Source organism: Trichechus manatus, unplaced genomic scaffold (genome assembly GCF_000243295.1).
Source record: "Trichechus manatus latirostris isolate Lorelei unplaced genomic scaffold, TriManLat1.0 scaffold00008, whole genome shotgun sequence".
In the NCBI taxonomy this organism is placed as follows: domain Eukaryota; kingdom Metazoa; phylum Chordata; class Mammalia; order Sirenia; family Trichechidae; genus Trichechus; species Trichechus manatus.
In genome coordinates, this window is record NW_004443944.1 from 6,723,345 (window position 1) to 6,729,681 (window position 6,337).

Genomic DNA, 6,337 nt, shown 5'->3' on the forward strand with positions numbered 1-6,337 from the left:
CTCTCCGGACCTCAGTTTCAGGCTCTGAAATGGGCAAAGTGATGCCTGGCTTCCAGGGCTGTTGTTAATTAGGTTCAAATGAAATAACATCCGTGAAAGACGTTTGCTACGTGAGATTTCAAAGGAATGTTCCGGAGCTGTTATTATCACTCTCGAGTCCCTATTATCGCTGTCTACTACTAGCCAAAAGGTCGGCCGTTTGAATCCATCCAGAGGCACCTCAGAAGAAAGGCCTGGCGATCTGCTTCCAAAAGGTCATAGCCATGAAAACCCTACGGAACGCAGTTCTGCTCTGACACACATGGGATCGCCATGAGTCAGAATTGACTGGAAAAAAATTATTCTCACACAGCCCATCCGTATACTTGAGCGGTTACTTTCTTCTTTTAGGAATGTCTGAAGAAAAACAAATCAAAAAGAAATAGGAGGGAGGGATGGGTCTCTTGAGCTTGTGGTGCAGATGCTGGATCCTTTCACTACTCTGTGTTTGCGTATCAAGAGCTTTGGCATCAGCTGGAAGCTTTAGGATGGGTGAGATCATCATGTTATAAAATGCAGATTCGTAGGTCAAGAGTGCGTCTGACGACTGACATTTCTAGCAAGCACCACAGCTGAATACCAAGGATCTAGATCAGGGGTTTAGAATTACTTGGAGGAGCTTTTAAAAACTCTGGTGCCTGGGCTGCACTCTGAGAAGTTCTGATTCAGTTGATCTGGGGTGGAACCCAGGGAATTCATCTTTTTAAAAAACTCCCCAAGGTATTCTAATATACAGCCAAAATGGAGAACCTCTGTTCTAGATAATGACAGTAATAATAGCCCCTTTGAGAACTTCCTGTGTGCACAAGCCTGTGCTGAGTGCTTTAGATGCTCCCTTTCCTGTAATTTCCATCTGAGCCCTAATAATCTCCATGTTATAAGGTAAGGAAAGTGAGGCTGAGAGTGGGAACGTGACTTACTAGAGCTCTCCCCGCCATTAAGCCAAGGAGCCAGTGAAGTCTGCCCGATGCCTAATTCCCTATTAGCAAAACCTTGGAATCATCTCTGATAAGTACACCCTCCTCAATGACACCTTTCCTTATTCCCAAATGAATCATCTGATACCATTTCTCCTTTAAACTCTCAAAACCCTGACAAAGCTCTCAGGGTTTATGATATTCTGCGTCCTAGAGTAGTATGTTTGTCTTGCCTGGCTTCCTGGATTTTAAAATTGGTGTTTTACTCCTATGTATGTCATTTACACTATCAAGCACAGTGTCTTACAAATGTTGTGATTGTTAGGTGCTGTCAAGTCAGTTCCAGCTCATAGCGACCCTATGTACAACAGAACGAAACACTGCCCTCTCCTGTGCCATCCTCACAGTCGTTGCTACGTTTGAGCCCATTGTTGCAGCCACCATGTCAGTCCATTTTGTCAAGGGTCTTCCTCTTTTCCCTGACCCTGTACCTTACCAAGCATGATGTCCTTCTCCAGGGACTGGTGCCTCCTGATAACATATCCAAAGTACGTGAGATGAAGTCTCACCATCCTCACTTCCAAGGAGCGCTATGGCTGTACTTATTCCAAGACAGACTTGTTCATTCTGACAGTCCATGGTATAATCAGTATTCTTCACTAACATCACACTTCTTCTGACAGTCTGTGGTATATTCAATATTCTTTGCCAACATGATAATTCAAAGGCATCAATTCTTCGGTCTTACAGATACCCAGTGATAAATTAATACCTGTTGAATTATATTGCTCCGTGCCCAAGGAATCTTCCAAAAGCCTCTCTCATGATACAGATTCTTCTATAAGACAGGTTATTCAGCATACTTTTACAAATCTTTCTGCTGTTGTTGTTGTGTGCCATTGAGTCAGTTCCGACTCTTAGCGACCCTATAGGACAGGATAGAACTGTCCCATAGGATTTCCTAGGCTGTAGTCTTTATGGGAGCAGATTTCCAGGTCTTTTCTCCTGCAGAGTGGCTGCTGGCTTCTAATTGCCGATTTTTCGGCTAGCAGCAGAGGACTTAACCATTGCACCATCTTCTTCTGCTGTTTAGAGTATATAATTGACAAGCTACTTTTGCATGTACTACATGGTACAAATGGCTGACAAGCTCAGCTGCTAATGGAAAGGTTAGATGTTCGAGTCCATCGAGAGGTGCCTTAGAAGAAAGGCCTGGCAACCTACTTCCGAAAAATCAGCCATTGAAAACCCTACGAAGCACAGTTCTACCCTGACACACGTGGGGTCATCATGAGTCAAAATCAGCTCAAGGGCAACTGGTTGGTACCATTCCTTGATTATCTGTAAAGGGTGTTATTCAAATCAGGGCTTCAAACTGGTTCATTTGGGTTCAAACCCCTGCTAAGAATTTGCATTTCCACCCCCGGATATACTGAATCAGTATCTACAGTTTAACAAGGTCCGCAGGTGATTCTCATGTATAATAAATTTTGAGAACCACTGCTCTACTAGTGGTTCTCAGAATTGGTCCCTAACCAGCAGTGTTAGCATTGCCTGGGAACTTGTTAGTCCTGGTGGTGCAGTGGTTAAGAGTTCAGCTGCTAACCAAAAGGTCAGCAGTTCGAATCCACCAGCTGCTCCTTGGAAACCCAATGGGGCAGTTCTACTCTGTCCTATAGGGTCACTATAAGTCAGAATCAAAGGCAACTTGTTAGAAATGCGAATTATCAGCAGGGGTTCGAACTGGAACTGGAACTAATTGTTATCTAAAAGGGGTTGGAACTGACAATAATCGCTATCAGGTAGGTATTATTATCCTCATTTTACAGCCAGTGAAATGGAGGCCGGGGGTGACCTGTCCCAGCCACAGACCTGGTGAGTAGCTGCAGAATTGGAAAGCAAGTACCCTGCCCCCAGAGCCTGACTCTGACCTCCGCAGAGGCCAGAGCGTGAAATCCCCTCACTTTTTTCCCCTAGAATCCGTATCCATGAGTATGATTACTGAGTCATGCGATATAGATGACAAATAATTAAAAATAAAAAATAATTGAAATTAACTTTTGGTTGTGGCCGTGGTTCACACTAGTAACCCTTTCTGCCGCCTTTACCGTGGTCACTATTTATGAATGCCTCGAGACGAATAGAAACTGAATATGCTGGTAATTTTAGTCTTGATGCCTTTTCATTTGAAATTATCTTTTTTAATTTGATTTAAGGTTTTGTAAATAGCTTTGCTGCAAAGGAACACGTGTTAAGTTTGTCAATTAAGTTAAAATTTACAGAGAACTGAAGGCATCCAAAGCTGATGATACAAACCTGTGGGTGAATGGATTGCCTTACCTAAAATAAGTTGCCTTTTTGTCCTTGGTTCCTGAGAGATAACCCTCGGAACTTCTTGGGTAGTTGAAGCGTCTTTGTTATTTAAAACTGCCAGGCACCATTTGGGAATTTGTACAAATGAGTGGGGGCTACACAGACCCCACCTGGTCAGCTAACCTCAGGAAGGGACAGGGACATGATTTAATCAATCGTGTACATTCAGTGATTCAATCAATCATGATTATGCAGTGGGGCCCCAGTCGTGACCATGCAATTAGGCCAGTAGTTTTGAACATGGAAGTTCCTTGGGCTTCCTGGTTGGGGAGAACATCTGCTCTTGGGAGGGTTGAACGTCCCTAGGAACACAGCAACCCTGTGCTGGGACACCCCCACCCCACACAAGATCTCACCCTATGCGTCTTGTCATTTGTATCCTTTCTGGTTGTAATGAATCAGTATGGTACCCTCTCTGAATTCTGTGAGATCTTCCAGGGAATTATCGAACCCGCGGGGGAAGTGAGAGCTAGCAGGGGCTGGTGTCTGCCTATTTGGCAATCTGAAGGACAATGTCCTTTTAACTTGTGAGCTCTGAAACAGCTTCAGGTGGCTTGGTCAGAGAGAGAGTGCTGCTTGGAGTGGCTGGCAAGGATGGAGAAGTATGAAGGTGATGACTGGATCCATTTCCAGGTGGGAACTGGATTCATGCTGACCTTACCATGCAGTTAGCTATGAAGGTGGGATTTGCCCACAGGACCTTTTGCTTAGAGCAAAACTCCTGTCAGGAAGTCCTCGGCCTCCCACAAGAATCCTCCTGGTTTTCACCCACCTGTTGCTGAGTCTCAGACTCTTTCACCCTATTCCTTAAAAACTGACTTGAACATATCTTAAAGAAATGTCCATGCCCAAAAGTGGGAGAAATTAAGAGAACAATGGAGATTTTGCCAGCAGAGGGCGACCTTGGTTTGCTTTTACAGGATTGTTTTTGGGCTATACACCTTTAAAGGTGAACAGAAGCCCATTTAGCAAAAAGAAGTAAATATTTCTCGGCAGCAATGTTCCACTGAACATTTTTTAATGTAGCTATACATGTGACTTAGCTTTGAAAGCATCAGTTCTTTTTGGCACTGCTGAACACACTCTCATTAAGGAAGTCGTGGTTGGGAATTCTGAAGTGTTCTACCAACTTTGCAGAGAGCGCGCTAAGTTTTCTTTTCACGAAGTCACGACTTTTGAAATTACTTAACATCACCAATGATGACAGTTTAATTTCCCCGACACCTGGGGATGTTACAGCAGCTTTTATCTCAGGAGGGTGATGACGAGCCCTTAAGAAAAAATCAAGATTCTCCAAACATCTTTTTGTTTTGCCAATTTTTATTCACTTTAAATTATAAATAAATTCCAATCCAAACGTTGTTTCTTGATTAAAATTATGAAAATATGCAAGATAAAGACGAGTAGATGATGGTGAAGAAAGGATGTCTGTTGTCAGTTGCCCTTTCAAATATCTGCCTATTTACAGTAATTCTTTTTAGAAATTTTTCTATTTATACAACATTTGTACTACTTATACAGTAATTTGACACAGAGCTGACACCCCGCTAGTAGGACCCGCATAGCCATGCCAGTATTCACAGTCACATCATTGGTTTGGGCATCATTTTTTTTTTTAATTATTATGTTTTTAATTTTATTTTGTTGTTGTTGAGAATATACACAGCAAAGCATACACCGATTCAAATTAGAAACGGATCTTCAGAATTAGAATTCTAGCTGGTTCCCAAATAGCTACTAACATATTAATTTTTCCTCTGCATTTAATAGTAAAATCAAACTATAATGTATCTTTTTTCTTCTTCCAGTTCCATTTCCCAAATAAGTGAAAATTATTTTACATAAATTTCCAATCATAAACAAGATGAAATTAATTGCTCAAACTAAATGTACCTGCAAGCCTTTTTCAGTTTTATTTTCAAATTTTAATGACTATTGTAGAGTTTTCATCCCTTCCCATTTTGACAGTGTGCCCTCATCCAGACATTTTGTGCTTTAAACGTTTGTTTCTAAGTCAGTAATTTTCTCCTTGACAGAACTTAATAAGTTCAGTGATATTATTTGATATTAAGGGAGAATGTATGGTATAAATTCAAAGAAAACCTTTTGTGGTATATAAAAATGTTTTTAGGATTTTTGATAGTCTCACAAGTAAGTCAAACTAACAGCATGCCACTATGCTCTGAAAATGGAAGGCTGGTTCTAAAGTGACCGGGGAATATACCATACTTGCTCGTGGCACAGGCTCTGACATCTAGCCAACAGTAAGCATGCAGACCTCTCCTGAGCAGGGTGCCTGCCAGGCCAGGTGTGAAGTGTGTACTGGACAGGTACATGTACCAGTGTAGTGGTTAAAAGCATGACTTTGGAGCCAGACTTTCTGGATTTGAGTTCCCACTGTTTATTAGCTGTGTGACCTTGGGAAAGTTATTAACTTTTCTGTACCTTTTGTCTTCTTATCTGTAAAATGGAGGTGATAATAAAAGTACCTAGCTCATAGGGTTTGTGAAGATGAAATAAGCTAATGTTCGTAAAGTGAGTGAGAAAATGCCTGGCACATAAAGTGCCGTATAAGCGTTTTCTACTATTATATTGCCTATCTAATCCTTACTACAGGAAGCCCTGCTGGCACAGTGGTTAAGCCCTCAGCTGCTAACCAAAAGGTTGGTGGTTCAAACCCACCCAGTGACTCTGCCGGAAAAAGACCTGGCGATCTGCTCCTGTAAAGATTACAGCCTAGAAAACCCTATGGGGCAATTCTACTCTGTCCTACAGGGTTGCTATGAGTCTGAATCCACCCAACGCAACATAACGGCAATAATCCTCACTGCAGCCTCCCGAGCAGAGCGGACGTCGGGGTGTGTGACCATGCAGCCCCGCACCTGATTTAGTTCTTTGCTGTCCTCGTCTTGAAATTCTTAATAATTTTTGCACAAGGGACCCTACATTTATGTTTTGCCCGACATATTCTGTAGCTGGTCCTGCTCTTGTCCCCATTCTTGTCCAAT